Source organism: Branchiostoma belcheri, unplaced genomic scaffold, assembly GCF_001625305.1.
Source record: "Branchiostoma belcheri isolate BF01 breed outbred unplaced genomic scaffold, Haploidv18h27 scaffold267, whole genome shotgun sequence".
In the NCBI taxonomy this organism is placed as follows: domain Eukaryota; kingdom Metazoa; phylum Chordata; class Leptocardii; order Amphioxiformes; family Branchiostomatidae; genus Branchiostoma; species Branchiostoma belcheri.
Window position 1 is genome coordinate 23,441 of NW_017803873.1, and position 10,272 is coordinate 33,712.

At 44.0% G+C, this 10,272-nt stretch overlaps 1 protein-coding gene across 2 annotated transcripts in view; it reads left to right on the forward strand.

Moving 5' to 3' along the window:
- The window catches only part of LOC109472103 (beta-1,4 N-acetylgalactosaminyltransferase 1-like), an 84,062-nt gene that overhangs the window by 6,795 nt on the left and 66,995 nt on the right, over window positions 1–10,272 (forward strand). For both annotated transcript variants that reach the window (XM_019771676.1, XM_019771675.1), the window contains one exon: window positions 9,745–9,849. The gene's annotated coding sequence lies outside the window, so the exon portion shown is untranslated. The remainder of the gene's footprint in view (window positions 1–9,744; window positions 9,850–10,272) is intronic.

Consider the following 10,272-nt stretch of genomic DNA (forward strand, 5'->3'; position numbering starts at 1 on the left):
CGCCCGTCAGGTCGTCACTATATACTGTAGAAATAAGGTGCGTTGCACGTGTTTAGCACCTGGTATGGTGCACGTGTGTTCTGTGTCGTCATTGAGCAGGTCAACTGGGAAGTGAGGAGTAAGCACGGATGACGCAAGCACCGTGCCTGGCACGCAGGTGCTTCGTGCGCTGTCCGTACAGCAATTGCACGTGAGAATAGTGAATTTAGACTCACGGAGTCCGTACGTTGCACGTTTATAGGCTGTACGGGGCACGTGCGTCGCACGTACTCGCACGCACGGGTGGTAAATCCGCAGACTGCACGTAGAAAGAGTTTTACATGCACTTAAAGTTCTACGGCGTGTCTGCGTGCTCCTAAATCCGTAGGATTCCTAAAGCGACGGTCACAACCCGCCGTACGTGCTTCTGCGTGCTGTCTACGTGCAAAAACGTGGGCAATCGTACGGCATCCGTGCGTGGTGAGTACCGCCTCCGTACGGAATCCTACGGATTTGGGAGCACGCAGACACGCCGTAGAACTTTAAGTGCAATACTTTTTCTACGTGCGGTCTCCGGATTTACCACCCGTGCGTGCGAGTACGTGCGACGCGCGTGCCCCGTACAGCCTATGAGCGTGCAACGTACGGACTCCGTGAGTCTTACTTCACTATTCTCACGTGCAATTGCTGTACGGACAGCGCACGAAGCACCTGCGTGCCACGCACGGTGCTTGCGTCATCCGTGCTTACTCCTCACTTCCCAGTTGACCTGCTCAATGACCACGCAGAACACACGTGCACCATACCAGGTGCTCCGCACGTGCAACGCACCTGAATTCTACAGTATATAAAGACGACTTGACGGGCGACTGCCAACTCGTCTCCAAGATGTCCAGGAAGTCTCAGAAGAAGACTACCAGACAAGACCCAAAGAAACGGGCCTCGGTAGACACCAGGGTGGCTAGTGATTATGAAGTTAACAGGAGGGGCACGCACTTACAACGTGCGAGTGAGTAAGGAAACCGTGCGTACGCCGCACGTGTAGGTACGGCCTGTACGCGGCAACGTAGCAATCGCACAGAGATCATGCGTTGTAAGCACGTACAACTCACTTACCACTTGCGCAACGTACGATGCACGCAACTGCTGACGGCCAGGCGTGTCGTGCAGACCACGTACGTACACCTTACGCAACCGTGCGAGTGACGTACTCCCTCGGCCGGCCACCCTACGTTTGCAGAAAAAACGTAGCAGACGTAGCCACGACAAAAACGTACGAACAAAAAGCACGCACGGCGAGTTGTGACCGTCACTTTACGGAGGTGGTACTCACCACGCACGGATGCCCTACGTTTGCCCACGTTTTTGCACGTAGACAGCACGCAGAAGCACGTACGGCGGGTTGTGACCGTCGCTTAAGGCTAATCACGAGACATTTATTAAGCAGTGGTTGGTATTAATGTTATTAGCTGCAAAACGAATGTAAACATGTCGATATGCAACATAGAAGTGCTAAAAGCACATACTGTGGCGTCTGTTTGCTTGTTCATACTTTTCAAGCAAAATAAGTGACGTACTTTACTAAGATTGGTGGGGGTTCTGTAGGTGTTGGTATTGTATTGTATAAATTGGCTGCAAAAACCGACGAGAAACCGTTCCCTCTTGTGGAAACAAACCTGCGTCGAATTTCGTAGACAGCTAGTGAAGGTCGAGACCAAAAACTAAAGGTTCAACACGTAATTGCGTTAATGTCAAACACGGAGGCGTGATCACATCCAGACATCGTCCAGTAATTCCTAGTAACAAAATGGAAATCGTCATTGTGTGTGTGTGTGTGTGTCGTGTGTGTGTGTGTGTGTGTGTGTGTGTGTACGTGTGTGTGTGTGTGTGTGTGTGTGTGTGTGTGTTTCTGTGTCTTTTTGTGTCTTTGTGTCTGAGGGGCTTTGTGTGTGTGTGTGTGTGTGTGTGTCTTTGTGTGTGTGTGTTTGTGTCTTTGTGTGTGTGTGTGTGTCTGTTTGTGTCTGTGTGTGTGTGTCTGTGCGTGTGTCTATGTGTGTCTGTGTCTGTGTGTGTGTGTCTGTGTCTGTGTGTCTTTGTGTGTGTGTGTGTCTTTGTGTGTGTGTGTGTGTGTGTGTGTGTGTGTTTGGAACGTCCGGCGTTCTTTGACTTGTGAGTGTCTCGATATATTCATGACCAATAAGTCATCAATAAAGTTTTTTTAGAAACAGTGTCACTATCGCATCGATGAAGGTTAGACATCCAGGTTATACGATACGCCATAAAGCATACTCAAGCAACTGGGTATGATTTGGAAAACGTCAGACGTTTCAGCTAGTATCCACTAGCATTCGTCAGTGACTGAGAGACCAGAGGAGAAATGCAGCTTTATCCACATGGATTTTTGAGCATTAGATAGGAAGCACTTGTTGTGCATGCTCCCATGCTAACAACGTATTATTTTTAAGTATACGTAACCAATAAGTATCCATACGGATACCATGTCTGCATCCGCTGCGAAGTTAGTATCCTTACGAATGCCGCATGCATGCATGTGTATGCGTTACGGATGCGTGTAGATCCAAAATTCTGGGGATTCTTAGGGTTCTGCGCAGCATCCGTTAGGAGATGCAAATTGGGATCCTTGGGATCCGGCTGCATTCGAGGCCTTTTCGCCCAGTGTGGCCTTTGATTTCCACCGCCTTTTGGAACACAAACTATCAGTGATCAAAACTCTCTTCCACCGTGCATACAACATTATCACTACAGACCAAGCGGGACGAACATAGGCACCTCCGAGATGCCCTAGCTAAGTGTGGCTACCATAACTAGATTTTCAACAAAGCGCTTAAACCTTCAGATCAGTCTAAGAAAACTCAGAAATGCAAACTATTGACCAACAAAAACAAGGTCAACATCACTATTCCGTATATCAAAGGAGTATCTGAGAAACTCCAAAACGTCAACATAGCCACTAACCTCAAACCTCACTCAACCATCAAATACTGGTACACCCGCCCTAAGGATCGACCTCACAAAGGTACCAAGGCGAATGTTATTTACAGACTCAAACGCGAGGAGCCCAACTGTAACAACACCTACATCAGAGAGACCAGTCAACCGCCCAAAGTAAGGTACAAGGAACACTGCAGACCTAGTGATATCGGCTCCTCCTCAGCCATTTTCCACCACGTACAACACAACCAGGGTCACTTTTTCAAACTCGATTCCACGGATATCTTAGACCGCGAAACACGCTGGTGGGAACGGGGTGTCAAAGAGGCAATATATGAAAAATGTACAACCCCACCCTCAACAGGAAAGGGGAATACGGGAAGATCTCTCCGGCACTTGATATTTGGCGCTCCCAGCCCCGAGGACAGACAACACTTAAGCCCCTGTTCTGTATACAAGGAACTTTCTGATTTGCATTATGTTGTCTTGACTTGTCTGACTTTTGTTTCCTTTTCGACTTCCAAAAATTGTCTTTACTTTATTTGAATATCAACCAATAGTTTGTGCTTATAAACCTGCATTTCTCCTCTGGTCTCTCAGTCACAGACAAGAGCTAGTGGATACTAGCTGAAATGTCTGACGTTTTAAAAATCATATCTAGTTGCTTGAGTAACTGCTCTCTGGAGTGTCACTATTGATAAGTGTCCTTTGCTTTCTTTTACATTTGACGTGTATCGCCGTATTTCTGGAAATGAATGCGGCGGCGACACGACGATCTAGCACTGAGTCGGCTCAGGCGAGCGCCAACTAGTGCTGCCTGCACAGAGAACGCTTGCACAATCCCAAAAGATACTCGCAACCATTATTCACAACAGCCACCTAATATCTGCTTAGAGAACCTTTGCTACCAGACAACAACCTAAACCTATTTCATGGGTAAAAGTAGGGATATTTCTAGAATATGCATTTACTTCAATATCAAAACTGCTACGGTGAAAATAAAATGACGTGCATCATCAGGGACATCATGGTACACCGCATGCCCAATTAAACAGAAATGCTACGTACAGAACAATGCGTTTTGGCTGCGAACATCTTAAAGATTCGATCCAATACATTAACGCATAGGAAAAAAATATATGGTACCACTTATTGACCCCTCCCTACATCTGCCTGAACTTTTTTACCCACCCCGCTAAAACAACTGGGTTTTCTGGACCATTTCAATTTGCCTCAAAATTGTAGGGATGCGTTTGAAACATTACATTGACCGCGAAAACAGCAACGTCAACAGCAAAAATACGCATTCGTGCATCATCACGGTCATGCCCGCAGACGGCGTATAAAATTGCACGATGGTCCGGTTGCTAGCCTTTTGTCCGCGTTGCTATGGCTGAGTGCGCCGCCCACTCACCGCGGGGTGCCTACCTCGTGCCTGTACCCAGGCACTATACACAAGTAAACACTGCAAATATCTCTCAAAATAACGCATGATCGGAATATCATGTCGAGAAACTACAGTAAGAATCGAAAAGAAGACAGGTTGACTTTGTAAATAAGAAGAAGTAAAAACGTGACAGCAAATTACAGCGTTCAAAAAGTCCTTCTTACGCTAGTGTTTAGTTCCGGCAACTTTTGGCAATTGAACTTTGAACCTTGTGACCTTTCTAATAAGGATTTTTTTCCCATTTACGCACTAAACATTAGTTGAAGTCCTAATCTATAATCCCACCAATAATTTTTTAATTCTATGGTATTAAACTCGATGTCTGCGAAATCTAAGATCATTTACGTAAATTTCGGGGTAGATTTCGGCCTAGATTGGGGTATAATTCCCGTGAGCCTCCATAGAACAACAAGAACGCGTCATCAAGATGGCGGCGGGACTGTGCCCTTTCGATTTTTGGTGTTTTCGTCAAAAAATCCTTATTAGATCAAAAGTTATGGGCCAAAATATTACATGTACCCTTTACTTAGAGCTTTCACGTGGAAGTAAGACTTTGTTTTCAGCTATAATCAGCTACGCCGGCGTCCCTCAAAGAGACTGATTATCGGGCTTCATTGTTCTCGAGTGCAGTTACATGCAAATCCTGGCCGGACCGCTATTGTTTTCCAAGCTTGAGATCGAGAGGCGCGGCAGTTTTAAAAGTGAGAATTGACCAAAAATCTGCTCCGACTAGAAGGTTGTGGGTTTTGGGCGGTCTAAAAATCTTGACGTCGTAGAAGGGATTGAAACGATGTTGCTAGTATCGCGGTTTAGAAATTACTCAAGTATCGCGTTGGGGAAAAATTATGGGCAAGCTCACGGCACTAGATTTTAGCGAACACGGCTAGTGCATTTAAAAAAAAACGATAGACGATAAACAAGGACAAGAACAACAACAGCATTAGAAATACATGAAACAAAAAGAAAATGTCGACAGTTTACGGACAAGACCAAATATAAATCCAAAATAAATTGGGACTTCATGGGCAAAAGTCCGTAATAGTGTCACGCACCGCGTGCCGTCGCCAGCAAGCTACCCTGGATGCCAAACTAGTATCGGGCCGTTAGCCTTTTTCCTTCGGCAGCCGAGAGCCCTTCGCCCGCCTGCCTAAATTACCGCTACGGGGGAGTTGAGCCCGATGGCCAGCCAAACTCCCCCGGGCTAGACTCCCCCGTAGCGGTAATTTACACCAGCGGGCGAAGGGCTTTTGCGGCCCGGACAGCGAGTTTGGATTCCAGGGTACCAGCAAGCCGCTGCATGCACGCCAAGTTTTTCAATTTTGGGGCGCCCGTGGACCAGCTTACAGCCAAGCCCGGCGTCATCGCCCGCCCTTGGATAGGGGTAAATACCATCCAGGACGCAATCAAGAAAGGCATACAGACACCATAGCCTTTGATTCTAACGTTTGATCGTATTTTTGGCGCAAATGTTGACTCGAATGCTTTCAAAATTGTGGCGGCATTTTGTTCCTTTCTTTGACTATGCCTGCAAATATATAATTTATTTGTTTCCGAATTTCCGTTCCGTCTTACAGCCGTAGCACACTAACGCTTTACATTTTGAAGTACACATGCCACTAAACTTTCGACTGAACCTTTACCCCGGAATATAACAAATTTATGTCGCATTTCTCGTAGCCGTAAGTCGTTTGTAAAGCTGTAAGTGTAACTTCATGAGTATGTGTTTCCGGGCGGCCATTTTGTTTCTTTTCTGGACGCTTGGAGTCGCTGGCTTTAGTAAGTCTCATTTTTTTTCGATATTGTCTCCTAGTTGCACAAGATGAACGCCTTGCTGTGTCTGTAGATTTATAGATATCTTCTAAGCCGTAATTATGAGCTAATATTCATAAAAGCCATAGTGTAAACAAGCCGTGAAAGTTCAAAGCGTAGCAGTGACGCCATTGCTTCATGCTTTTTCCTGCTTGCGGTATGTTTATGCACGGCATTTGTACAAAAAACAAATACTTTTTGTACAATAAATTTTTATTTTTTGATGAACACCAGTGTATTGTTTGTTACTGTACGAATTACGTGTACGTTGTGTTCAAGTTGTAGTCAAGAACTTGTGAGGCGTGATTTGCGATCGTAACGTAACGAGCTTGTATAGTCCAACCAGATTCGGGGAGGGGGTGGAAAGATCAAACACTTGCGGTGAAATCTTTTATAGCGATGGAATAGTGACTGCTAAGTCCTAAAATTAACTGACATTTAACAAATCAGGAATTACAGTAAACCTAGAGGTAAAATTGAAGACACAGATGAAGGCCGAGGCATTGTTAAAACGTGCGAAGCGAAGAACAATAGGGGCGGAGACGAGGCACGCATATCAAAAGACAAGCTCGCGGGAAAATCTTGCTGGGCGAGGAGCGATCAAAACATTTCTTGTCCCCGCCTGCAAACCTGCGAACCAATCAGCTACTGTTGTCAATGGCTAAATGAATGATTGACAGTGATTATTCATGAGCAGCGTGTTAGGAAAAATTCGACCCGATTTGACCATCGTGTTGCGTGCCGATTACACCAAGAGAACCCAGTGTTTTGACTGCGAACACGAAAAAAACCCACTGTTCACAACACTCTGTCCGGAGGTCCAGACCTATTTTACGGAGTAATAAATTAAAATTTAAGTTATCTCGTACGGTTCTTTAAATAATCTTACATTCGGCCTATATTGGAATATGGGGATGTTGTATGGCACAGCTGCACTACTGCTGACTCACATCAGATTAAACGTTTACAATAAGAAACTATATAATGAACTAGTGTGTAAAAAATCTGTCCGACCGCCGACGTCCTCTCATTCTATTTTACAAAATTAATTGCTCTCTGACACACCCGCACATATCTGAGGAGCCTGTTACCAGCCTTAGTGTCTGATTTTACTTAATATAATCTTCGTAACAAACATTCAGGTAACATTATGTATAACAAATCGCTTTAAAAACTCCCTTATCCCCTATGCAACTTATAATTGGAACTAACTGACCCTAGCATGTCGCTCGCTGAGCCTCCCCTTGTTTAGGGAAAAATGATTAAAACTGTACGCCCCTCCCCAATTACTCACTCCTGCGCTTTACTTACACGTTTTCGGCTCGGTACACACAGTCTGCCACATGAAGGCCTGCAGGGGACTTACTTCCTAAGATATTCGGACCCGAAAAAGAAGCCAACAACAACCACATACAGTCTTAACCAAAGCTATTCTCTCGTAATTTAGTTTCATGTCCAGCTTGTCCCTGTGGTCAGTACTGGGGTGGGTATAGTGCTGGGGTTCGCGCGGACCCCAGCACCATATATTCTGTGATGTTTTTTTTTTCTTTCTGAAGATTTTTTTTCTGAAATTTTGGGTAATTCCTAAGTAGTCGATCTAGGTCGGTTGTGTTCTAAGAACCTAGGCTTGAGGGATCTTTCTGTCTCTCGAATATAGGTTTCCTTACACGGGCCCTTGGAAGTCTTTCCTTGACACTGTATATAGTAAACTACCCCACAATTGCTATCATTTGATGTCTTGTCCTTAGGTGCGACCAGTATATTCCGGAGGGTTCTAAAGTCAAATCCAAAAGAGGGCCACCGTGTCAACTGTGACCCTCACTCAGGTGTACGGACTGACACGGTCATCCTACTCCGAAAGTCTGTATCTGTATATGTGTACATGAATCTGTATCCTCGCATGAATATTTTTCTGTTCACGAATCTGTATCCGATTGCAAATACAGATCATAGAGAGATTCCTGGACAACAGGTTACCCAGGTAACCGGGTTCAAAAGTTAACCAGTAACCTATAAAGGACCTCCAATGACTTCATCAAACCCTCATGAGTATATGAACCATAGTTACCACCGACACGAAAGCATCGTTTTAAGAATGAATCACTTTATTCGTGAAACAATCTGTAATCACAATTCACAGTTCACATTATAGGGTACTATGCACGGAGTTCTTTAACGAAATATACACAACAGAATTTATAGTTCATACAACAATGTCTGATGTTCGGAGTTCTTTGGCAATTAGACCGAAGAACCAGCAAGATCAAGAAGAACATGCGACATTTACACTTCGCACTGAAAAGTCCAATGCCCGGAGTTCTTTTTCGATTAGGTCTCTGATCCAGGATAGATGTATCCAGCTCTTCTGGCTCAGTATAGTTACCTTCTGATCCATCTTCACCTTACTTTATAGAACGCTTCATTACTTTCTTCCACCATTAAAAACCCATATGTATGAACGAAGGTGACGGCACCTCCCCTGCATCGTACATATACAAGGTGATGTGATAGTAACGCCGTACAGCTCTCTAAACCCAATATTGGCCAGACTCCTCCTCCAGAATTTCTGGATGTGGTCATCATCCAGAAAAAGGCAGACGTGGTTCCATTGACTCGGATGGTTAACCTGACAGCCATGCATATGTCAGGCTTCCGACACTAGGCGACGAAATGTGGAAGCGTTCCGATATATGCATATTTCTCGGACCACGTTAATGACAACCGTCGAATCTACATGCAAGTTATAGCGACCCCCATCTTTCTATGGTTTCGGAGATCCTACTTTAGCCTTCCTACTTTAGCGAAGACTCGCATGCCTGGTCCATCTCCTTCTGCTAGTGTGTCCTGGTTCCGGGACAGGGCTGGGCTTCCACCGTCACCAGCCGTCTCCTCACATTGAAGCAAACCGTCTTCAAGGGACACTTGCGTTTCTGCTGATGTGCCATGGCTTTTTGGTCTCATCGGTCTCGATCTTTGTTCGCTGTCTACGGAATTTGACGCAGGTTTGTTACCGAAAAAGGAATGGTTCTCGTCGATTTCTGCTGTCACTTTATACAATTTTTTGACCAACACCTACAGAACCCCCACCAATCTTCGTAAAGTACGTCACCTACGTTGCATAAAAAAGTACAATTAAGCAAACAGACGAAAAGAGTTCTAATATGTTAAAGCTGAAACGCCACAGTATGTGCTTTTAACACTTTTATTGCGCATATAATTTTAGCCCGAATAAACCATTTATTCATTCATCCACCCATCCATCCTTCCTTTCATCCATTTGCATGGCGTCCTTAGTATCCTTTTCTAGTTTTCAAAAAGAGTCAAGAAGGCGTGAGAATTCATCGCAATCAGTAATAAAATGCATTGCATCACTAAAAAAATAACCGATAAGATACGTAACTATTGTTAAACCAATGGATTAACCGATAAAAAGTATAAAGTCAAAAATAAGGCACTGTATATATATAGTCATATATAGAAACATCTAGTTTCATGATGTAACTATTGTGGCTAACGCATTGGTTTATGTTTCATGATATGCTGTTCTTACATTTCAGTACTCTTAAGCCGATTCCTTGTTCTAAGTGCAAAGCAAATAAAGTAAACATTCAAGCACCGGACCAGAAAAAAAAAGAGGCAAGTTTAAAAAGATACGAAAAAAGGTAACTTAATTGCTTATTTTATATTGCAAATAATAATAATAATTAAAAAATACATTAACCCACGAAAAAAAACGATAAGGTCGACATTTGCTTTTGAGAAAACTCAGCATGGCTTCAACACATTTCACGACATGGCAGGGAAATCAGGAAAAATACATGGAAAAAATTATTTATACTGATATAACGATGGTATAAAGCGACATATAACCAAGAATGCAACAGTTGGATAGGTATCTCTTTCATTATTGCGTATGACTTTTAATTCAAAAATGCAAATTGTTGATTTACAAGATAACGCTCCACATTTCAATGCTTGAGCAGGAAATTCCAGCCTACCTACCCCAAAACACTTGAACGCAGTGTCAATATGGTATGTCTTTGTTAACCGAATTAAATCCAAACAGCCAAACAGCAAGAAGAATA